Source organism: Pseudopipra pipra, chromosome 2, assembly GCF_036250125.1.
Source record: "Pseudopipra pipra isolate bDixPip1 chromosome 2, bDixPip1.hap1, whole genome shotgun sequence".
Classification (NCBI taxonomy): domain Eukaryota; kingdom Metazoa; phylum Chordata; class Aves; order Passeriformes; family Pipridae; genus Pseudopipra; species Pseudopipra pipra.
This window is the reverse complement of record NC_087550.1, coordinates 52,473,451-52,499,361: the sequence shown is the minus strand read 5'-3', so window position 1 is coordinate 52,499,361 and position 25,911 is coordinate 52,473,451. Positions and strand designations below refer to the sequence as shown.

Below are 25,911 nucleotides of genomic sequence, written 5' to 3'. Positions count from 1 at the left end.
TCCCAGGTGACGTACTTCAAGAGATATGCTTAATATCATCTTTGGTTGTATTATTTTAAAAACACATTTCTGCTAGTTAAAAGGCTTTGAAATTTATTGAAGGCTTGTTTTAGCTTTTTATGTGTGTATGTGGAGGGTATTTTATTTTTATTTTTCTCCTTTTCCTGCAATTGAAGAGAAGTTCATGACAAATATATTGACTGATTATTCTAGAACTTGTTTGGGAAACTGTAGTAATTATTCTGCTATTCATTCTCATAAATGTGATCTAGCATATTCTAATCAAATCTGTTATTGTCTTGAACCTTTTGAGTACCATGTTGTGCATCAAAAAGGACTATCTGTCTTTAACTCCAGCTGTCAACTAAACCCAACACAGCCAGTCATTCACTGACCACTGATGGGATGGAGGAGAGAATCAGAAGACTAACACTGAAAACTCTTGAATTGAGATAAGGATGGTTTAACAGGTAAAGCAAAAGCCATGCACACTAGGAAAGCAGAACAAGGAATTCATTCACTGTTTCCCACCAGCAGGCAGGCATTCAGGCATCTCCAGGAAAGCAGGGCTCTGTCACATTTGATAGTTACTTCAAAAGACAGATGCCATCACTCTCAAGGTTCCCCAGTTTTTTATTGCTGAGAATGATGTCATATAGTGTGAAATGTCCCTCTCATCATTTGGGGTCAGCTGTCCCAATGCTCTTAACTCCCTGTGCACCCTCAGCCTCCTTGGTGGTGGAGTGCGGTGAGAGGGAGAAAAGTCCTTGAGATGTGTAAGCACTGCTCAGCAATAACTAAAATATCCCTGTGTTATCAACACTGTTTCCAGCACAAATCCAAAGTAGCACCATACTAGCTAATATGAAGGATACTAATGCTATTTTAAAACCAGTACATAAAGACAAAAGGCAAAAAACTAGTTGCAACAAAGGAAATTCAAACTGCACATTAGGAAGCTGAATGCTTAACTGCAATGACAGCAGTTAAGTACCAGAACAGGGAAAGGGTGGAATCCCCATCCCTGGAGATATTTAAAACTTGATTGGAGTAGTTGTGAACAGTCTTATTTAAGGTTTTAAATTATCCTTCATTCGAGTGGGGTCTTGATTTCCAGACATTCCTTCCAACCTCTTTTTTTTTCTTTGATTCCGTGATCTCACTCCACACATACTACTTCAAATTACAAGAATTTAGAATGTGGAGGCTTCATCTCCAGTCTTCAATATTTTCCTTATCTGGAAACTTATTTCATGCTAGACTAGGTTCAAAGGTAGAAGTTTTCTTCTTCCTCTAGGAATGTGAATGAATTGGTGCCAATTAAGTCAGTGAGATTAACCAAAATACTCCTTTAAGTGTATGTGGCAGACTGTGTGCTATGGATAATTGTATTGGGTCTTGGCTGAGGTGAAGTTCCATTTTCCCATAGCAGCCCTCACAGTGCTGTGCTGTGCATTCATAGGTAGAAAGGTGTTGGTAAGACTCCAGTATTTTGTATACTGCTGAGCAGTGCTGGCACAGCATGAGTGCTGTCTCTCCAGTATTCTGCCCCTCATCAGTAGGCTGGGGATGGGTAAAATCCTGGGAGGGGACACAACTAGTACAGCTTACCCAAACTGACAAAAGGGATATTCTATACCATGTGTCAGCTCAGATATAAAAGCTAAGGAAAGGAGGAGGAAGTGAGGGGCATTTCTTATTTACATTTGCCTTCTGGAGCAACTGCTACATGTGCTGAAGCCCTACTTCATGGGAAGTGGCCAGACATTGCTTGCTGATAGGAAGTAGAGAATAAAGTCTTTTTTTTTCCACTTTGCTTGTGCACACAAGACCTTTCACTTGTGCTTTGGTAAACTGCTTCATCTCAACCTACAAGTTGCTTTCCATCTTATTTTGTCTCCACTGTCCAGCTGAGAAGAGGGAGCGTTAGAGTAGCTTGGGGACCACCTGGCATTCCACCAAGGTCAATACATCACAATAGTCTCTCTTCTACTGCTCAGCATAATCAGTCTGTAGATATGCACACATGCAGTTGCCTCTCAGTAAAAGGTATGAATTGGGGGATCATAATTCCTCTCTCTATAGTAAGTTAAACTATACTTATCACATGAAATTTTGAGTTTGGGTCAAACTACAAAGAAAGTTTTATCACAAATTGCTTCTCAGACATAATCTACAAGTCCCTTCTCTTTCTCATTCACAATAATACTACAACCCTTAGCATTTTCTCACAATTTAAATGCTTGTGACCTAATATTTCATCTATGTATTTCATTGTCTAGAGTGTAATTAATTCCTTCCTAGTGTCTACCTCAAACAACCTAGAAAAGAGACCTGGTTAATTTAAACCTGTTATGGTTAAGTTATGCTTTAACCTTGGTCTTAACATTTACTACTCGCTCTCCCTTTTCCCCCTGTATTAAACTGTATTCAAGCTGTGTCCATAAAACAAAAGCTGATTAAGGGACTCTTTGGTCATTACTTAAATCTCAGTTTTCTAGTCCTTTAATGAAGTGCTAGGCAGCTGTGGCTGTTAAATGCATATGTTTCTTCTGAGGATTACACATTTACTAATGACTGCAAGATGACTGTTTAGCAATGTATTAATAACTAATTATGAACTTATGCCAAATTGATTTTTAAAAATTATTTTAAATTTAGACAAATTGACTAGATTGTCAAGAGATTAGAAAAAAGTGAATACATAAAATCTTAGATTTTAAGTAATTTAAAAAGCAACAAAGCAAAACACTTGGATTTTTCTGTACTTAAAGGTCTCTTCCAATTAAATGCAAAATTTCCATAGAATGTGCAGAATATTCTGAATATATTTATAGTTTAAAATACATTTCAAATCATTGAAACACAGATTTTCCCAGAAAAAAAAATTATAATCACTTCATCTGTCTAAAATCTGTTTTATAATTATTAGTGCTTTTACCCCCATTAGGCATCGGCAGCATAGTTAACAAACAGGACTTTCCCTCCTGGCAATGTTGTGGCAAAAAAAAGTAATTTTCTCATGACAATGCTTCCATTGATATTCCAAAATAGAGCAGATCTCTTTAACCATTTGATGAAATGAGACATTTCACCACAGAATCAGGAGTACAAATCTAAGTCCTCCTCTTTCCTTATGAACAGATTTCACCACCATGACTCAAATGAAATACATAGCTATTCGTTTTGAAAGGGGAATGTACTGACTTTGTCTGGGATGAAGCTAACTTTCCTCATAGCAGCCTGTAGGAGACTAGAGGAATGGTTGACTAGAGGAATCGGTGGGGGAACAGAGTGAGCTCTGTGTAGGTGGGGTGGTGCACTGCTCCCCCCACCCCTTTGAGCCTTCTCAAACTGTGCTGAGTAGCTCAGGAACATTTGAAAAGTCAGCTGCTGGCCTGCACTGTAGTGGGGGTGGTTGACCTCATGGGACCACCAGGAATATTCTGGATCTGTGTAAAGCATGAGATTTTGGTGCTGAAATTAGCATAAACCCACCTGGAGGGCCCCAGCAGATAGGAACAGATAAGAGCATGGTGAAATATGTGCTGCATGGCACACTCCACTGCCCTGGATTTAAAAACTGCTGAGACCATGCTGGATCCTTGGATGGTGACTATCTTCTTTTCTCTTTTTTCTTTCTCTTTTCTTATCTTCTTCTTCTCAAAATATATTGTAAAGTGGACTAAGGAAAATTCCACTCAGTGCCTTACTAAGTGCCTTGTTGTATCTGGATATGTTAAAGTTCACTAAGTTAAACTTTGCCCAGTACTTATTCCATTGGCATGTTCTAAAATTTGCAAGTAAAAGTTGTTTTTGAACCCCTGGAGAATTTTATTGTTTCTCCTATGTGCCATCGAGAGCAAATCCAGCTACCTTCCCGTAAACCTGCCATGCAGACTGGGGCATATGGTGCTGTGTTTTAGATTTGTGGCCAAATCAGTGTTGATAGCAATATTTTGACTTTTACAGAGCACGGCTTGTGCACTATCAAGGCCTTCTCTGTTTCCTACTCTGTTTCCTTTCTCTGTTTCCTACTCTGCCCAATCAGTGAGTATGCTGGGGTCACACAAGGGTTGGGAAGAGACACAGCCAGGAGACCTGATCCAAAATGACTGAAGGGATATTCCATGCCATGAAACCTCAGGCTCAGAGGTAAATCTGTGGGAATTTTCCCAAGGTGGCCATTGCTTGTAGTATGGACACGGATCTCCTGGTGATGTGATTATTTTTGCATTGCTTGTTTGTTTACTTTTTTTTTTTTTCACTTCACTTGTTAAATTCTCTTTACCTTGACCCATGAGTTTTCTATCTTTTGCCATTCTGATTCTCCCCCTGATCCTGCTGGGGGAACAGTGAGTGAAAAAGTGGATAGGGACATATTTGCCATCCACAAAAAGCGAAAGATTGGTCATTAACTAGCTATGTAAATTTTTATTTAAAGTAATCCATAGAAATTGATTTAGTTTAATTAATTTACATAGCTGAGTAAGCAAGGCTGGGATAGAATAATTTATTAACAAAATAATAAGATTTGACTATACTAAATAGTGAATATTACCAGCAAGTTTTGAATAAACCACTGCTCTTTAGTGAGGGAAAGCTTTCCACAAGAAATCAGTTTGTCAGTGTTTGGCTGTCATTTTTAGAGGTACCATGTAAAATCGTATTTTTTTCCAGTAGGTCAGATTTTGGCGCCTCTACTGATGTTGCATAAAATAAATTTCCTTTGATTTGCCCAGCCATTAGGACACTGGTAAGAAACTGAGCATTATGATGTTTGTTAAATGTGACTGAATTATTTTGCAAACTGCTGAAAATAATTAAGTGTTTGGAGTGCAATACTCACCATAGCTAGCAAGGGCAGAAACATCATCCCAACTGTTTTCAGTTACTGACAGATTTTTTCTAATGACTGATAATAGTCTTAAGGTCTTTAAGCTAAACTTTAAGACAGTCATAAAAAAACCACTTGCACTATATTTTCCCTGGAATTATTTAAGATTCATTTATTTTGCTGGGTTTGGATTTTTTTTTTATTTTTAACATAGAAAAGGATGTATGATATTAAGCTAAATTCCATAGAGATTAAAAACCCTTTTTAACATTAACAGAGGCAACTAAATGTTATGGTTTCATGAAAGAATTGTCACTAAAAGTCGTTTTTATTGTTATTAGTTGATGGAGCTTGAAACCTGACAGCATTATGCTTGTTTTATAACTTCTAGCCTTTTATTAGAAAGATTTGCTTCATAATGTCTGAAGATAGTCAATTTTGGAGGATGCAAGGATCTCAGATGGAACTGTATCGACATAAAAGTGAATATAGAAACAAATTGCGCTTTCATTTCAAGAAAAGCACGTAATGCACAAATGACCCCAAGTAGCCACATTTCTTTATGCATTTGAATGGAATATTTTTCAGAATATTTTTCAGAAAATGGGATTTTTTTTTAGATTTTGGTCTGCATACATATGTTGTGCTTTATACAAAAATGTATAATTTGAGATGCAGTTGTGATTGATATATTTCTAAAAGCAATAGCTGTGAGGCAGGGAATATCAAATATACTTTATTGTGGGAAAACATATATCAATTAATCCAACTATTTATTTTACATAGAACTAAATGTCATCTCTCAAGTATGTTTATACCATGCTAACCTGACATAAACAAATCTTCTACCTGTGGTGAGTTTTATAATAGAAATATTTTTCTTTGGAACAACGTGCCTTCCATTCCAATTCTGAGCTCTGCTGTAGAATGGAATGTGGTAAAAGAGTGATAGGCAACAAAGCAGGGATAGGTGAGGTGGTCTGTTTCAGATAAATATGAGAGTAATGAAGAAAAAGGCCATCTGATATGAGTGGAGAAAGGATGGGTTTTTTTATTACCACATAACACCCTGAGAATACAAGTAGGTGAAGACATTTCAGATGTTTTTAGACAAAATGAAAAAAATGGAAAGGAAAATAAAAAAGGAAGAAAGGAAGAAAGGAAATTCCTAAATAAGGAGGTCATAAACAAGGTTTTCATTTTTATCACAACAGCTAAAAATTATAAATTAAAATGAAAATATATGAAAATATTTTCTCATATGGAGCTTGGGATGATGAAAATACTGTCTGTGTTGGCTGTGATATGATAAAACCCTATGTAATTTTGAAGAAAAAAAGATTAAAACAGATAAAAATATTTTTTTAAATTAATTTTGGTTTTGGCACAAATGCATAATTTTTTACTTCACATAAGATTGAGATCAGAATTCATTCTGTATTAGATCATATACTGAGATTTGAGGAAATTATTTCCCTTCTTTTCTCTTTTCTGGTCATTTATGTGTATAAGACAGGTAAGTGGGAGAATATGGGACTATAGTGAGACAGTTTTGATTGCTAGAGCAAGCAGTAAAAGAAATTAACTTAAGTAAAAGAAACAAACATTTCTGGAAAAATTCCCATGGAACATGACAAATACTGTATACCGCAAGGGAAATTTTTGTGGTCATAGTCTCACATTGTGTAAGAAGCTTTAGCTGTATTAAAAATTGACTTTGTTGAACAGCTTATACATTTGTATATCAACATGGCTAGCTGTTAAATAATAGACATGACACCTTATTATGCAAAAAGGAGAGTTTCTACGCACACAGTAAGGTACCTTTAATTTGCATCTAACTAGAAAGCAAGACTGGAGTGAAAAATAGAAAGTTGTTAGGACAGTTAGAATCATTGACCATGAGCAATTTCATTTAAGTCTAGTAAGGAATGCAAGAGTTCACTGAGCTCAGTGTTGAAGCAGTTCTTTATTCTTATTTATTTGACGAACTGTGGTATAGAAGCTTAAAAAGCCTTGGAAGGTCTATAAACTTTTTAAACTTTGCTCCCATTTTAAGGTCTCTGACAGTTTAAATATTTGTATGAATGATACTTAACTTCCTTGTTTTCCAGAAGTCATATGTATGGTAATTTGGAATATTTTGTTCTACTTTTATCAAGAATCCAAAACTTGCTCCTAAGAAAGCACACAAAACAATGCAAAAAAAATCAATCTCTGGAATTTTTTCTTGAAAATAATTGAGACTTCAATATTGAAAATTAGGGGCTAATAGGTAACCCTTATCAATAGAAAGGTTTGACTTGGTCCTGCTCCGGTATGAGAACCTTTAGAGTCTCAGTTTGTTTGGTTAAAGAAGCATTCCAGAATCAAGACTTTAATGAGATTCAATAAAAACCCATATCAAAGCATGGGCACAGCACTGTAAGGCTTCTAAATCATGTAAGTATATAAAAGTATACATATCTATATTTGTTGTTCCAAAAGAAGGAAAACCCCAAAATTATTAATTAAACTTTAAGGGCATTATTTTTATATTTTGCATTTTTTGTATTTTTTGAAAACTGCAAGTTACTACATTTACTTATTCTCAGGATAGCTGGTCCCACACTTTCCCCTCATATGTACCTTCTATATAGTAAGAGAGGGATAAGAAGCTTTTAAAAGTACAAATTTGTGAGTGTATAATTTGAGGAACTGTATTCTCAAAAAGTGTTCAAATTTTAAATAGCAAATTTTAAGCTCAAAAATTTCTTCAAAATCTGTTAAAATGAAAACGGATTTTAGCTATCCTACTGAACAATACCATTTTAGTTGTCCTACTGAATAATACCACTCAATCACTGTAGCACATGATATTTCAATGGCGTACTTTATTTATTTATTGATTAAATAACTAATCCCTTTGTTCTTGATCCAGAAAGCAGTGAAAGTCTCACGAAGATTTTTCTTCACCTTTTATCAGATTAGATGAAACTTCAAATGAAATAAGTCAAAAAAATAACATTGAGTCCCCCAATGTTTACAAAACATTAGAATAGAGAATTTTAATGTTTACTAAAGATAGGAATATTGTTTCTGTCAAAAAGAGAGATAGATGTCAGGCAGAGAATAAGAAAAGAGCAAGCAAGAAAGTGGCAAAATTTCTGAATGATAAATTGGTAAGATACTGAAATTTGAGAAGAAAATAAATGAAAACTTCTAGTAATCCTGATGGTTTCAGAAGGGGGCACAACAGAGTCATTGCAATATCACAAAGTGTTCAAAAAAGCATGTGGATGGGGCATATGCAGGCATAGTTTAGTGGTGGGCTTGGCAGTGCTAGGGGAATGGTTGGACTCGTTGGTCTCAGAGGTTTTTCCAATCTTAATGATTGCATGATTCCATGCTGGGAACTGTTTGCTGTTCACAGGAATCAGAGCACTTCTGGGCAGAGGGAAAGGCTGCAGCTTGTCCCTCCTCCAGCCTTGGCCAACAACATCCAGTGGGGCTCATGGATGCTGGACAGTGGGTCCTGGTAGTGAAAATGACTCTCTGGGAAGTGGCAGGAGAAGGGGCAGCATGGGAGCATCACTGCAAAAATCCAGCAAGGCAAAGCACACTGGACAACAGGCTGGGATGTGCTTGGATGTTCCCCAGGGAAGGATCCCTGTGCTGCAACATGCTTCCACAGCCACCCCTATAGGCACCCTCATCCCTGATTCCAGCATGTATCTTGGATTTGCACTGAAAATCAAGGGGTCAGAAGCTGGGAGAGGAGCTCTGTTATCATCAGACATGGGGTGCCAGATGTGCTTGCAGTCTCGTGAGCTGTCCCAGCGTGGATTTTCCCCACAGGCTGATTACTGCCACTTCCCCTGCCCCTCTACAACCTGCAAGGGGACACAAGGACTGAAAGGACCACAGAGAGCCAGAGGCAGACATTTGTACCTACCTCACTGAGAACTCTTTGGGAAGCACTTTCCTTGAGAAGCAAGCCCCTTGCCTCCAAAAGGATGACCTAAATCTGTAGTTTTCTTGGGAAACACCAGCACACCCTTAAGAAACTCTGGCAAGGCTGAATTACTTCTGATCCTCTCAGAACAGGTACTCTAGCTCAAGCTCCTATTGCATCAAGTATGTTTTCCAAGTTCAGACTACTGGCCTTCAGTATGTCCAGCAAGATCTTTAGGTCCACCATGTTGTGGAAGTGGACCTTCAGGACAGGGACCTTCTCAGCCTAAACTGCCCGTATATATGCTTTTGTGTCTGTGTCCATGGCACAAGGGGCAAAAGAAAAGCAGGAGTGGGCCCATGTGTTCCAGGGCTCAGGTTTTGTGCCATTTCAGTTCCACAAAGATGCGGATAAGGGGGAGAAAGACAATGTCGACAGAAAAACTTGCATGTAGCTTCACTGAAAAATCCAGTCCATAAGGTCCTTTTGCAAAGGTATCTGTAAAACAGAAAAAAAAAAATCAACCAACCAAAAAACAATAAAAATAAAAATTTGAAAAGGAACGGGATTGAAGATATTTGGGAGTCTGTAAGTCTGTTAAGGCTTGACCCAGAATCCTTTTAAATAATTTTTACTGTTTGAGGTGGGTTTTGAATCAGTCCTCTTGCATGATGCATATAGCAACATTGAGATACATGATATATACTGCACAACATGATAAAAAAATTGAGAAATTGAAATTTAAAAAAGATCTGTTGTTCATATATAACCCATACGCCATTTTCTGTACTTAATAATCATTAATGGATTTCAGATTAGTCAAGATTCCTAAAATAGTATTTTGAAAGCTTTTATACTTGTCCAGGGACTATAGGATGATCTCAGAGCGGAATCTTATTTTCAAACAGGTAGAAAAACAGAAGTGAACTCATCAAGAAGGGCAAATTCTGCTTCTGGTTTTCTATATGAAAATTATTCCAATTAGTCAAAAGTGCAAACTTGGCCCCAAGCGGTGTAAATTTTATTATCTCAGAGCTCATTCCTTTAAAGAGCTAATACCTGCTCTTTTTCCATAGACTGTAATTTGTAGGTATATGAATCTTCTTAGAAACTCCCATATCCATACTGAAATACCTATTTCTACAAAGTAGGTCACCATTTATGAAGAAAGTCACTAAGCAGACTTTATTCGTAGAAAAAGTTTACTATTTGAGTGCAGTGAAGTCTTTAAAAATTAATAAACCACAGAAACATATGCAATCTTTGGTCATGAGAGCTACCTTGATGTCCCCAGAAGCCCTCTACAACAATCTCTATTGAATATAGTGACACTTCAGATTAATTGCCAGATTCTCCCCTGCTGAACTCAGCCAACAAGCCACTCATGACTCAAGCAGATGTTTCTGCCCTTTAAGCAAACTGCAGCATGTTTGTATTCCCATACTCCCCTACCTCCTTCACCTGTGACAAAGGCTTTTACCAGAGACATTACAGGAATTTTACCCATGAGAAGCAAGATGCTGGCCCACTAGCAGTGCTGTAGAGTAGCCTAAGTTTCGATCAGCCAGAACACAGAGGAATCTAGGGGATAAAATATTACAAGAAATATCTATTAGATTCATCAGTACTGATGAATCTAATAACTATACTGATAGTTACTGCATTTAGAAGGCAAAAGGGGACAGCACGCTCCTTAAAAAGTTCCCCAGGAAAAATGTATTTGTCTGAGCTCATTTCACTAAAGATTTTCATAAAGTTAGAGAGGGTAAAAAGTAGCTATCTGAGATAAATTGTCTTTCTGTGTCCTGAATAAAGCTAAGCAGAGGGAGAGTGGACAGTGTCAGGTATCAGCACAGCAGAAAGACCAAACGGTGTAAGGACCAAAGCAGTACAGCAAGTCTTCCCTGGATTCTTTTGTAGCCCTCAGGCACCCTGAGGAAGACTCCTGCGGGGATAAAACCAGACAGCTTTCTTGCAGATGCTGCAGCATGTAGTACCATACCCACAGCTGGAGACTCAGTGCTGCTAGGAACAGGGCCCAGTGCCTGCAGCTGGATGTCTGTGCACAACCTCTACTGTCCTTTTGATCTCCCCCTCTGAACATTAATGCTTTCCTAACTCCCACACAAACTTTTGTGGTGTCCTGTTATCCTTCAGTTCCCTCTTAAGGAGACAGAGAAAATATGGCTGACAGTTTGCTTTTACTACATTTTAGTTGCTATTTCAAAATACTTAGTCATCCAAATTAAATTGGATTGAAAAGAACTGTGGAGTTCTGTGTGAATAGGCTGAGCAGAACTCTATGGGAATGGCACATTTCTTCCTGAATGTGTCACTTTTTCAGTGATATTCCACTTCCATTTCCACATGATTTTTCTTCCTTCTTCAACTCCCTTCCTCTGTCCCCCTTCCCCCCAAAAAAAAATCTATCATTTTTTTCAGGAAAATTTGGAACAATCTTTTATTTGGGAAATATTTGTCCATCTATAGGGTTTGTGGGTGTTTTATGTAATTTTAGTTGGTTTCCTTTCTTGTGAAATATGTGATGTTAATCCATTTTTCCAACTTCTTTTTTTTTTTTTTTTTTTTGGTAACATTGGGACCATTTTTTAGTCCCATCCAAGCTTTCAGTTGATTTCTTCTCCGCTTTCAAACCCCATTTTGGAAATCTTAAGAAGATTTAAGGCTTTGCCTTTTCAGTTGCGTGTTTTTGGCATCCCTGCTACCATCATGATCATTGAAGTAAGATGCATTTCCTTCCTGCCCTTCTTGTCTAAAACAACATAAATATGATATAACAATGAAGAGACTGGCACCACCTCCTCTTTCCTTTTTGGAGAACAGATGACCAAGTGCTTTAGGAAAAGGCATAAATGAACTGCATCTCTGAAGCTTGCAACATGTTCAAAAGCTCTGGGAAGGGAATCTATTTTTTTTTGCTACAGCCATGATCAGGAAAGGCTTAGGTGTTTCGAAAAATATTGGATTTTTAAAAATTTCAACTTACAATTTTAACAAGTCTCTTTTATCTAAAATCATGACATCATTCAAAGGTGCAGTTTAAAATATAATGTTAATTTTAAAAAAATTAAATTACAGAAACATTCTTTAAAAAACTATTAGTTCCAGAGTGTAGAGAAACTGGGTTATCAAAGAAACTGTCATGGTGATGTAAAATTTATTTATATTTGAACAACCTATTTTGTTTAACTTGAGAGAATAAGCTTTGCTTTCCAGGATGAAATCTTCCCAGAAGCTGAAAACAAAATCAGGCTAAGACAAGCATCTGACACAGATAATAAGAGTATTAATGTTAAACTATGTCAGTTATAACCAACTGAAAATAGGATCTTTTAATAGGAACATCATAAAACTTTAATCAAACACAGTTAAACCATTCTTTTTAAAAAAGGAGTATGAATGCTTTCTGTAAGTATTAAAAGTAGAAGTTTTAAATACAATAAAATATTTTAGAAGAAAAAAATATCTACTCTTTTTTCCATCCAGATTATTCCATTGGAACATTAATGAATTCTTTAGGAGGTCTGCTACTGCCATGGATAATGACAGGGCCCTTGTAACCAGCATATTTTAATTGCCATTTTCTCTTTCATGCACTTTTTTTCAAGTCAAATATTTCATTTTTTTCAGGATTCTAGGAGATGTGTAGTACGAAAAAAATAATATATTCATATTAATTTATGCTCTTATGCTATTATTTCAAAGCAGAACATAAATAAATATAAATATTTTCTCTTTATTATCATTTAAAAAGATTGAATTTGGAAACTTCATATTTCAAATTAATTTCCTGTGTCTAGGAAAAATAGCTGCAGTACATCTCTTGGGGATTGATGCAATCTGTGTCTTATTTCACCTTTGCAAGTCTGAAAATATATATATGTGTATGTATGTATGTTATATCTCCAGAGCATTATAAGCAAGGATAATTGATAATGAATTTCTGAAATATACAGGGAAGGTATCACTGTTACACTGCCACTGTAGACATCTAAGTTTCTTTATAAAGAATTATCTAAGGGATTTTAAAAATATAATTTTTTTCTTGTTGTTAAGGTTAAATTTTTTCAACCTGTTACCAGCAGCAAGGCTGTTTACACACCACAACTGTCTATAGGCACATTCAATCACAGATAAAGCCTTTTTGCTTTCTTATTACACTCCATGTTACTACCCTGGCTAATCACTACCACCCACTAGATATAGCCAAAATGTTAGCAACTGTGATGAAGAGAAGGAAAAAGAACTAACTTGCTATACAAAGCTTTATGCTGTGATGTTTTATAAAGCTGACACTGTCAGTCAATGCCCATCAGGATTGCTTGCGCAAAGCCAAGGGCTTACTATTGATTTAACTGGAGTTGAGATAAAGTTCAGTTATGCAGTGCAATAATTTGCAGGATGTTAACAGGGTTTCAGAGTATGTATTGTGAGACAGGAAAAACACAGAACTGTATGGATGGGACACAGCCCTGGGACCAGTGACTGACAGACTAACAGAGAAAACTCCATATGTATCAAACACCTGGGCAACATGTTCTGTGTTACTGATATCTGAGATACAAAAGTTGTAAAACATATGCAGGGGAGTCAGTTCTGATTTCTCTTTCCATTACCAGGTAGCAACACAGATCAAGAAACTAATCAGATCGGCATTCACTGTGTGATTATCAGAAGAATAATACTTTTTAATATAAGTGAATTTAAAAGAATATAATGCTCATTTTTAAAAGAACAAAATGTAATATCACCAGTGACACAAAGACCCATCTGTTAAGCTATATAGGTAACTTTTAAAATCTGATTTTGTCATTTGTTCCCTTGCAGGTTTTTATTACATTTGATTCACACTGGGAAAATGAATGTATGTGACAAGATTAAAAATAAGTTTGTTTTTAACTACAAGCAATTAACAAGTTCTCTTTTCCACCTTCAGCATGTACCAGTCATTTTATTTGTATATATGTGTTGTATAGATGTGGTTATGTGTCTGCACTTTATACATATTACTAAAATAGTAACAGTGTTGCACAATATCAGCTTCTTTTAACTTAAACTTTGTCTCAAAAATCTCTCTTCTGTTTGCAGATTTGTTGAAATAATTGTCTCTTAAATCTTGAGATATGTGGCTCTTGTGGACTAATAACTAGAAATATTAATCAGAAATATTTATGTGAATTTAGTTCTCCCATTTTACATGATAGCTGCTTTAAAAAGGCTTGGTGAATCGGTCTTAGATACCAGTGTTTCAAAGTTCTGCTTTGTAGGGAAAAAGCTCCTATTTCCTTCTAGGAAGCTGGTTGCAGAGTATTCCTTGCTTCAGACCTCTCTTTGCCACGTTATTGTTGACAATATCGTAGGTCTGCCACCATCCAACAATCAACCCAACCTGCTCTCATCTCTGTATCTGAGAGCACTATTCCCATCCTCAGTGACAGCCATCAGCCAAACTTTGTTTTCCAGGTATAATTGCAGGGGGCTCAGTGGATCATAAAAAGGCCAAAAGGAAGTTTTACATAAACATAGACGTAGACACAGATACGGACACATACATATAGCTACAGATACGGATGGTACGTATACACACTTAAACACACACGTATTTCTTTATGTATGTATACGTCTCTATATATGTGTATTTATATATATGTATATAATAAAAGCCTTGATCTATCACATGAAATCAATGCAATATACTAAGCAATGTAAGAATTAGTTAAGAAACTTATTCTGAAAATAGGTCAAGTGGAGGAAAACATTTTGGAAGTATAATAATGCTGTTGTCTTAGAAGATTAAAATATTTCTTTTTTTCCTCAAAATTTTAGGAGTCATTTGTCTTAAAGTAGTAAGCTGAAGAAACTCTCTCTGTTTTATTCAATACTGTTGGTAAAGAATGGTACATTTTGTTTTACATGAGGCAACTGATTACGTAATTATTCAGATGATAACAACCTTCATTAATGCATAATAAAATTTATACAGCTGTTATGCAATTTTACTGTACGTTGATTCAATGTGTTTTTAAATATCACAAATGACCTCTTCATTAACTCTCTGTAAGTGTCTGAGACTTAGCTAAAACATCCCAAAATCAGGTGGCTCTGGTATCTGGAAAACATACATGGAACAACACACGAAGCAAACTGTTCTGAGAGAACAGATACTATGATGATAAATAATAAGAATATGGTGATAGGTAATTTGGGGCAGATGCAGCGGAGTCCCTTTCTGATGGTAACAGACAGTTTGTACAGAAATGTGGCTTGTCTGCCAATTTATTTTGCATTCCTTTAATGGAAAAACTCTTAAATATTACAGGACAAAACCAAAGAAATTTCCCAGATAAAGCAATCAAGTAAAACTCCTTGGCATAGAGTGAAGGCTGAACACAGGTAACAACTTTCAGAAGAATGAGCTTTAAAGTCACTGAGGAGGAAATGAGATCTTTATACAAGTGAAGTAACAAAATTAAGATGACCTTTAAAAACAATAAGAGTTAAACATTGCATGGCTTAACAATGATCAACCAAATGACCTTCGTTACGACCAGATACACTTTTTTGATAAGGATGTGGTGAAAGGGTAGAAAGAGCACAAGTTCTTTTTCTTACATTCTTTCCTCAAGCATCTGCAACTGGTCACTGCTGGAGACAGGATACTGCTTTACAAGAACGTTTATTCTTCCCCATGAGGATATTCTTGTTTTGTGGCACATTCTTCTTTTTTTGTTTTTTCCCCAGACATTTTAAAGTACAATTTCTTTGAATTAAATAATTTTCCTGAATAAATATGGCCTCGGTAAAGGCTATTCCCTGGTAGTATTTGGGAAGACTTGCAAATTAAAATAGGTATTTCAGAAAACGATCCTAAGCAAGATTTTACTTTCATCATTTGCCTGTAGAATATAACAACAGCAGCCAAAAACCTTCTTTTGTGTATATCTAGTGATTTTGTCGGTGTTTAATTTTATATTACACATCTAAATTACTCTATGCTCATGCTTCATAGGTTTACTTGAGGATATGTTTGGCTTCAAAAAGAAATATCTGTATAAATTTTTCATGATTCACTATGTGTGTGAGACCACTTATGCAGAGTCACCAGTGTAAAAGCAGTTTGAATTGCTTTAATAAGCAATATGCCTTAGCTTTTCACAGGTACTGGCTCTATTGCTTGTTGCTGTTACTTTCAGTGGCAGCAAAGAGTTACACAGTAGATGCTACATTTATTGGACCAACTAGCACTCATTAAAAAGTTTTGACACTTTTAGCAATGCAGTACTTAGAACATGATTCATTTATTTCACATTGCTTAGCAAATCTATTTTTCTTTTTGGTTTCGTTTTCATCTTTATTCTACATCCATTATCAAGAAAAACCTGTCACATGAGCTTCTCATCTTTGTGGCATGTCAGTAAAAATACAGTAAAATAAAGTAAATAAAAACCACCTATCTTTTCTTCTGTTTTTATAGATTTCTGACAATATTTTTTGATGTTGTTTTTTCTATTACACTTGGGTATGACACAGACACAAAACTGTTCTCATTCTTCTGTTTTTTCTTTGCTTCCAACCTTGTGCTAGGAGAGAAAGAAAGACTAGTAAAACAAGTATTGAAATTATAAAATGGGCCAAATCAAATTAATATTGTTCTGAGATAATTTTCACATTAGAAAGTTAGTTGAATAACAAAACACTGGGAAATAAAATGCGTATTATGTGTCCAGAGTACAAAGGGAGAGATAAAAGTCCTTAAAGATACAATGAGAATGGAAAAGTATATAAATAAGAAATGGTCAAAACACTAGAAAAATTGAATACACACAGGAGAGGTGTAAATATGTAAAAGGATGCTAAGATGTCAACACATGAAAGGGTACAAAGACATAAAATACCTTATTCAAAATACAGTAAATGAGGAGGTGAGAGCACTGGTATGCATGCAAGCAGAGATGAAGGAAGCAGAAGAGAATCAAATGGAAAATATCCAGTTGCAAACAGAAAAAAAAAAAAAAAAGAGAAAAGCATAAATAAAAGTGTAAAAACAGTAATCACCAACCAAAAAAACAGTATGACAAGAGTAGTATAGAAAACATAGAGATTACAAAGAATAGAGTAGCAATAGTGTATTTTATGCTGAATTCTATTTACTATAAAAAGTTTGTAGGTTGAGTGAATTTTTCCATTGCTTCATTGCGTGCTATTAACTTTTGCTGTTCTGTTTTCTCTCTCAACAGCTTCTTAAGATGCAATATTGTATGATTACATTCACTATTGGACTCATAGGTCAAATTTAATGTTATATTTTTTCTGCGCAAACCCTGAGAAAACACAGTCAAATTATAGAAAGATTTTACATTTTCTTAGTAGTTTGTTTTTCCATCAAAGTAAAATGTACAGTCTAAGAAAAAAAATTTGTTTTGTACATCCATGACACGTCTACCAATATTAATAAAATAATTTTTAATAGTCTCTGATCTGCTACTAATCTATTTCTGAAGCGCAATACATTAATGACATTATATGTCTATAGGATTAGGAGTTATTCTATAAGCAGTGTAAGCATAATAGTATCTTTTGCATGGTAGTATATTCCCTCCAAATATAATATAATTATATAATGTATAATAGTCCCTTTCATACTCTGTGCAGTGCTGATCCCTCCTTCTCAACAAGGATGTATTAGAAAGGGAAAAAATTCACAGAAGGGTGAGAAAAATGACCAGTTGTATGGAATGGATTCCTTAAACTGAACTTCAAATTATGGCTGTTCATTCTGGAAAATGGGCGACTGGAGAGACTATGACATACATCTACAGAGACTATGACATACATCTACAGAGACTATGACATACATCTACAAAGTGTAGCATGAAAATGTGGAGAGGAATCAGCTTTCTACTCTTTATTTCTGCAGTGGAACCAGGGATTATCAGTTCAAACAGGCATTTAACTGCTACAAGTTTGGTTGGATTTTTTCGTTGCTGTTGTTTAGGGTGTTTATTTGTTCATTTGCTTGTCTTCCAAAAAATATGTATTTTTTCTGATAGTGTCAGGATTAGTGAGAGAAGCTGAGGAAAGCTGTGGCTATTAAAGTTGAGATGGATACAAATGAAGGTTGGACCAGTTCATAAGAGAAATCCTCTGAAAGTTACTGATTGCATAAGTCACCTCATTCTCATGCAATCTGTGAGTACAAATTGCTGAAAATTAAAGGAATATTCAATGGACATATCAGTCTTATTCTTATTTTCCATAGTCATCTGCTTTGGGCAGCTTCTGGGGAAAAAAAGATACTGATTTAGCTGAACTTTTTAAAATTCCTAATGCAATGCCTTTTATGTTCTTATCATTGCTGAGCTTTGTATACATTGATGATTTGCATCCTCTAAATTCCATCACTCCAGCCTTATCACTCCAGCAATAATTCGGTGTTCCCTCATCCCTATACAGTTTACAACACAACTGTATCACTCCAGCTTCCTCAGGCTAATCTCTACTGCATCTCTTATTTTCTTACTGTCTGCCATTGTTTTGACTCCTAGCAGCACACACTATAGCCACAGTAATGTTATATATGCTTGTGTAGTACAGCATATTTGTTTGCCAAAGGACACAATTTTGACAAAGAAAACACTTCAAATGGCCACCATTTAACAAATAAATGATTAGTGCCTGGTTTAATTGTTAGACAAATAATTTGCCCTCTGAATCAGACTATTGAAGGTGAAATGTCCACATGTATCCTAAGATTTTCTATTTTGATATTTTTAACTGAAATGTATGTCTTTCCATATAAGAGCTATGTGTGAACAAAAAGTATTTTACTAAAGAAAAAGCTTCATTGAAAATACATCAACCCGCTCTGTTCTAACCAGACAGATGTAGTGCAGGGTTGGCTGCACTGTGACAACAGAGGAGCTGAACGTAGTACAAGACAGGATGAAAGCCCCTCAGACTGACAGCCTATGCTTTAGCACATGGTAAAACGTGGTTCAGTACTTGGTTCGATGTTATTGACGACTGGGTGTTTCAGGAGACAAAAAAATATATGTATGTGTATGCTCATCTGTTGTGGTTTAACCCCTGCCAACAACTAAGCACCACACAGACATTCACTCACTTCCCCCCAACCCAGAAGGATGAGGAGAAAAGAACTGGAAGTGGTAAACTTAGAAAACTCAAGGGCTGAGATAAGAACAGTTTAAAAATATTATAATAGTAATAATAGTAATAGTAGTGTAATAATATAATAAGTATAATAATACTTTGTAGTGGAAACGAAAATAAGAAAGAGAGAGAAATAAAACTCAAAAAAGAAAAGTAATCCAAATGAAAACAACTGCTCACCACCAACTGACTGATGTCCAGACACCTAATTTTCCCAATCTACAGTGTAAATATTTACATCTGAGCTGGTCACACTAGATATGTGACTGGTCAACATAGAAAAATGGGTACTTCTGGGGTAAAATTCTTAGCATCCTGAAGGAACCTAAAACAATCCAGCCTAAGAGTGCACTTAGAGGTACACTTTTGTTGCCACTGTGCATGGAAGAAATCTATTTTGATTAGCTCAGACAGAGGAATCCATGGTATGAACATTTAAGTTAGGTGATACCAACTCAACTCCTATGAAATGGACCAGAAATATAAGATTCCTGTGTACTCACTAGCTCAAAATGAGAATAAGAAGGATTGGTTAATTCCAATTTCTTTTAGATATCTCCATTCACTGGAAGAGAAGTTGTAGGATTCTGAGCAGTTTTGGAAATTCAGTCTTTCCAGTAGATAAATTAGGTTTGTAAACAGTCCTGTTTTCATGATTTATCTTATCTAATGTAAATAGTTTACAGTAATATATGTGAGAACAGCAGGTATGAGTAGGCTGGTGCGAAATTTGGGTCTAGAATGAGGACTGTCTTTTTTAATGAGGGGCAGTTGAGAGCTACCGTATGCTCCTAACTTTCAAATTAGTAGAGCCATCTGTTAAACAAGTTGTTTGGGATTCTTTTTCTTTTCATTTTATTTCCTTTCTTTTATAACTAAATTTAATTATTAAGCAATGATACTAGTACTAAGTTCTTTATCTGGAGTTTTCAAAGTTTTAAAAATTATATTCATCAGGTTTTGACAAAGTTATAGAACTTCTTGAAAAATGTTAAGATCATAAAATGCTGTCCCTAAGAGTTCAGTTCATTAGCTATTATTTGTGGTCTTTCATGTTATACAAACTGTGAAAACCTGCAGATCCCAGCTTTGCTGGAAGCCACACTATTCATATATTTATTGTTGAAGTCTATAAAAAGCCTCAAATACATTTGTTTTCATGGTAAAGAGTGTCAGGTCTAAGAGAGAGGTAAAGAGCATACATGGAGGAAATTCATATTTCCAAAACTCAGGGCTCTATTATTATTGAAATTCAATTATTTTCTACACAAAATAAGTCTGTGTAAATATTTAAAATAAATAAAATAAAATAAAAAACCAACCAAACAAAAAAATGCAATCAAAATAAAATCTAGCACACAGTAAATAATTTTTATTTTATAAATAGAATTGAGTTATTCCAGAATTTTATGTGTTTTACTTTTGGTAAAACTTAAGTAGTTTGGGTTATTTTAGGAGTGTGTAACTGTTTAGAACTTTTTGTCCGTCAGTGGAGGTACAGCTTGTCTTAGACATGTTAAGAACTTCATCCTTTCCATTTTTGCACGTTTTTGTTACATCCAAGTTGGTTATAGAAACTTGGTTATAACTATTTCATGCAGCTTCACTTCCCTCCCTTCTTTACTCATCTTTTTCCTAGTGCAAAATATCTGTAAACCTTTTTCTTTTTCCCTTTTTTTTTTTTTTTTATTTTCTTTAAATGTTTCTCTATACATTCAGTGAGAGCTAGGCTACATTTGCATACTATGCCTGAACTGTTACAATTCTCCTCACTTCGCTCATCTTCTACCCTCCTCTGTTTGGTTCTGCCACAGCTAGGCTGTCCTTCTGTCAAAAAATCTGGAGTTCCTCATGCCCTCTGATGAATATGATCAAGTCAGTACCCTAATAGAAAAATATTACCAGTTTACTGTTGATTGTTTTTTTTTTCTCCATTGACTGGGTAGTTTCTCTGAAGTTTGAACTAGATGACTGAATTCTGTGATAGTACAAATGAAAATCAGAGCTGACTTGAGCAAGATACTGAGAGTTTGCAGCAGGCAAGGAAAAGTAAAGAGAAAATGAAGAATCTCTCTTCATTTCAAAAGTAGGCTCAAAAAAGCAGCTTGATATTGCATCCTTCAGCTGTCCCCAGCACAGCAACTTTTCTCCACTGCATATTCAGTTTAAACGGAAAGGTTGCAACTGCATTTGCTTAAGAGAAATCAATAACCAATTAGTAGCACCAATTATAGGCAAATAATGAAAGAATATGTCTATATATCACTTACTGCTAATTGCAAGATAAACATGGTGAGCTCCAGATTTTCAGTTGCTGAAGTTTTCTCTCTGTCATCTCTTGTTAGTGTATGTGGCTACAGTGAATTTGATTCATAGTTCAGCTTTACCTCTGTGCCTGGTAAAATCGTGGAACAGATACTTCTGGAAGATTTGTCAAGAAATATGAACAACAGTGACATAATTAGAGGCAGCCAACACGCCTTCACCATGGGGAAATCATGCCTTACTACTCTGGTGGCACTTCTGTGATGGAGTGATTGCTTTGGTGGACAAGAGAAGACTACGGATATCATCTATTTGACTTCTGTAAGGCCTTTGGCAAGGTCCCACACAACATACTTGTTACTAAGCTGGAGAGAGATGGATTTGATGGATGGACTGTTCAGTGGATAAGCAATTGGCTGGATGGTTGCATTTGAAGTGCTGCATAGCTCTATGTCCAAATAGAGATCAGTAATGAGTGGTGTCCCTCACGGTTCTGTACTAGAACAGATAATCTTCAACGCATTACTAGTGATATAGTGTGGATGATACCAGATTGAGTGATGCAGTTATGTGTTAGAAGGAAGGGATGCTGTAAGACTCCAGCCCCAGGAGCTGCTGGCTCACAGGCTTGGCTAGGAGTTTTACTTTAATATATAGATATAGGATTCTTTAATACCTTGAGATAGCATCAAGAGAATAAGCCACAAGCTTTTTCCAAAGGGATTTCTTCATTAATTTAGAGGAGTAAATAAGGGAACTTGGCCAAAATTCAAAAGGACACCACACAAGCTAGACAAACATGTTGCACCACAATACTACCTCAGCATATACTATTAATCCACAAGTTAGGTCAAGATCCAACCAATCCACAACACTTAAATCAAGATCCAATAACTCTACAACACTTAAGATGCAATAAATCCACAACACCTAAGTCAAGATCCAATCCATCCAGCTCCAAGCCGCCCTAACCACCAAGAAAGGAACAGAGAAAGAGAAGCAGAGGGAGCAAGAAGAAAGGAGAAAGAGGGAGAGAAAGCTACCACTGAAACCTTGTAGAAGACCAGCTCTCACAAGTCCAAGTGACTCGGCAGGGCCGAGACACGAGGCAAATACATGCCTGTGGTTTAACCTGCTCTGGTCCCTATGGTCAACCTCTCCAGGCAGGTCTCTGACCCACCAGCCACTCTGGGGTTTCAGGGCAGGGTGAGGGGCAGTGTCCTCTCTATCCCTGCCAATCTGAGCCTGGCTTAGGGGCTCCAGGAGGTGTGGTGTGTTATAGTTTTCCCAGGCTGTTTGTGACTGACAACTACTCCAGGGCTTCCCCATGTGGGCTCCAGGGGCCTGCCATGAGGGATAGGATGCCACCCCACCCCTGTGAGGTTTAACTCATCCCTTCCCCCTCCACACACACACGCACACACACACATACACACACACTCCCCACAAGGTGGTTCTGACCCAATAATAACTAATCTGGTGTCTACCAGATGCCATCCAGAGAGACCCTGACAAGCTTGAGAAGTGGACCTGTGTGCATCTTATGAATTTCAACAAGGCCAAATGCAAGAACCTGGGTTGAGGCAATCTGCAAAATCAGTACTGACTAGAGGATAAATAGATTGAGAGCTGTCCTGTGGATAAGGACTTCATAATACTGAAGAGTGAAATATTAGATGTGAGCAGGCAGTGTGTGCTCACAGCCCAGAAAGCCAATTATATCCAGGGCTACACCAAAATAAAGGTGGCCAGCAGGTCAAGGCAGATAGCTCTCACCCTCCACTCCATTCTCGTAAGACACTAACTGTAGTACTATGTCTCGCTTAGGGGTCCTCAGAATAAGAAAGACATGGAACTTCTTGAGCAGTTACAGAGGAGGGCCATGAAAATGATCAAAAGAGTGGAGCACTTCTTCTATAAAGAGAAGCTAAGGGAGCTGGGGTTGCTCAGCCAGGAGAAAAAAAGGTTCCAGTGAGAGCTTTTCATGGTCTTTCAATTACTTAAAGAAAGACAGAGGGAGAACTTTTACTAGGGCTGTAGTGATAGGACAGAGGGTAATAGTTTTAAACTAAAAGAGGGAAAATTCACATTAGACATGAGGAAGAAATTTTTTACTATGAAGTTGGTGAGACACTGGAACAGGTTGCCCAAAGATGTTGTGAATGTCCCATCACTGGAGGTGTCCGAAGTCAGGTTGAACGGCCTTATATAATGAAAGCTGCCCCTGCCATGGTGAGGGTTTGGAACTAGATGATCTTTAAAAGTTTCTTTCAAGCCCAAACTCTCTATGATTCTATCATTCTATGATTCTTTGATTTTGTAAGTAAGGAATCTTTGGATGGCAATTCCCACCAATATTTAGATAAATGTTTTAGAACATGAATGACTCTAGACACATTCTTTACTCTGCCAATATCAAATATATAAAAATTCATGTGTTCCTATGAATCCATTTTACTCTTCATATGGATATTAGTATTTTTTCTTTCAATTTCCTTCTCTATAATAACCAGAGAAAGAAGGAGGCTTTTTTTCCTGTCACCTTACCATAACAGAAATGTTTCTCTGACATTTAAAGAAATTTCTCAAAAGTTTTCAGTCTATGTTATTTAATATTGTAATTAGGCATTCAAGAATATTTATTTGAAAAGTTTTAAATATGGTGAAAATCTAACAATTTTCCTGTACTACTCTCTTGTTGCTTAGATTCAAAGTTAAGACTGTTTTTTTAATTTCCTCAAAAGAAGAAGAAAAAAATAAATTAGTTTCTAGGTTGAAGATTCCAGGAGATTTATGGAGTTTTATCTGGCTAGTTGCCATGGAGGTTAATTACTATTGAGATAAGCCCTAAGGATTATAAAGTTTCAATGCTCAGAAAAAGTGCAATTCTTTGTTATATAAGGACTAAGTTCCCAAACCACTCTGATGTCCTTGTTAGGAACAGCATAAGGAGCAGGAACAAGCTGGGATGGCTGCAGTCTTTTTATTTCTTTTTCCCTAGTGATGTTTCAGGTGAAATGCCCCTATTACATTCATAATCTTTATACCCTTCCCCTGGGGGATGGGAGGAAATAATGTGGTGCCTCTTCTCTTGGTTATGAAGCCTTTCTTTTGTTACTGTAGTTAAATATTCTCTTTGATTTGTAGCTATATTTAACTCCAGTATTTTCTGAGCCATCAGCAAAAGTATTCAAAATATCAACTAGAAGAAATGATAATAGGAACAGTGAAGATGCTTTGATTTTTTTCTGCACTGGGTCACATAATTTAGAAAGAGGTGTTAAAAATGAGGTTATAATTCTTGTTAAAATATAAACATTGAAAACATAAAAAGGTATTCTTCTCTTTGATCTGTATTAGGAAAAAGGGGGTAAATTTTTATCAGCTTCAATGGATTTTATTTTCACTGTGGAGAATTTAACATAGCTGTAAATTTGGTTCAGTTGAATAGCATGTTTTCCAATCAACCATGGGGTATGTTACGTACTTAAATTTAATAAGCAAAAAGGCAGGAAAGATTTAAGGTTCCTCAGTCTCTCCACAGGGAAGATGTTGTGCTATCCTTCTAATCCCTGAGGAAAAAATATTTTTTAGATATGTTTTTCAGACCCTAACAGCATCCTTAAGCTCTAGGCATTTTTTTAGTTACTATAAGACTGGAATAAAGTAATACAAAACCAAACCCATTGAAAACTTGATTAAAATAAAATGCACACTAAAGAAATATTATGAAACATATTCAGCTGATACACCTGCAAGAAATCTGCAGCTATATTTGCATCAACTATTTATCTTTTTGTGAAAAAAATTGAAACGAGTTCATTTATTTTCTAAAGAAAACAAGGATTAAAAGTAGCTTTGACTCCCTTGGTGTTTTATAAATAATGTATATGAAAAGAACATTTTTATAACATTTTATTTAACATCAAAAACTTTAACTTAACATTTTGCTTTCTTGGGACCATTGCCTGTTCTATAGAACTACTAATAATTACAGGAAACTTATTCTTTTAATTCTTAATCATTTTACCACTTAGCCAATTAAACACTCTGTCACTTTTAAGAAGACTAATGATATCTGATTTAGGAGTGAGATTCAGTTTGTCTCCCCAGCTTTTCAGACTAGTATTTAGACTATGTGATTTGATTGGTTTGGGGGTTGTAAAATGTCACCACACACACACACACACACACACACACGTTGCAGTTCAGTGCTATTTGAAATATGACATATTGGCTAACCTCCAATTCCACTGCAAAATTTCACAGGTAGTCCGTAAGTCTTGTGTAACATCATCCAATCCCATGGGTGTTTGTCTGTCTAAGGACTATCAAAGGACCATAGATACCATGAATTAAGTTCGAGATCTCCATGCAGAGTAATGGAAATTTAGACATCAACCTGAATGCAGATACCAGCATTTAGACACCTAATTAAGTGATTTTCCTTGCTCATAAATTGTCAATACTTTAATTTCACATTGAATCCCATTCAGGTCTTAATTCAGTTGATGAAATATGGGCATCTGGTACAGTCTGAGAAACTCAAGCATACCTGAGATATCCCCAGAAGACTGGTAGAAATGGCACAGAGGACTTAAAGAAGACTTTTAATCAGCAGCTTTGGCCAGAACAGATATACTGGAGCAGTTTAAATATCATTATTAGTAAATTGTTTTTTGAT

The 25,911-nt window shown here is 36.1% G+C and overlaps 2 long non-coding RNA genes across 4 annotated transcripts; both read left to right on the top strand.

Annotated features, from left to right (window-relative positions):
* Positions 1-1,992: 1,992 nt before the first annotated feature.
* LOC135406828 (uncharacterized) lies at positions 1,993-5,427 on the top strand. Of its 2 annotated transcripts, none has more exons than XR_010426511.1 (3): positions 1,993-2,049; positions 4,681-4,756; positions 5,244-5,427. It is a non-coding gene; the product is annotated as an uncharacterized LOC135406828 (long non-coding RNA). The 2 variants fall into 2 exon arrangements; XR_010426512.1 differs by having other exon boundaries at positions 5,240-5,427.
* A 7,206-nt stretch (positions 5,428-12,633) lies between these two features.
* On the top strand, positions 12,634-18,022 carry LOC135406822 (uncharacterized). Of its 2 annotated transcripts, none has more exons than XR_010426507.1 (4): positions 12,634-13,578; positions 14,268-14,365; positions 15,112-15,185; positions 17,445-17,598. It is a non-coding gene; the product is annotated as an uncharacterized LOC135406822 (long non-coding RNA). The 2 variants fall into 2 exon arrangements; XR_010426502.1 differs by lacking the exon at positions 17,445-17,598 and adding an exon at positions 17,843-18,022 and having other exon boundaries at positions 12,638-13,578.
* Positions 18,023-25,911: the final 7,889 nt, after the last annotated feature.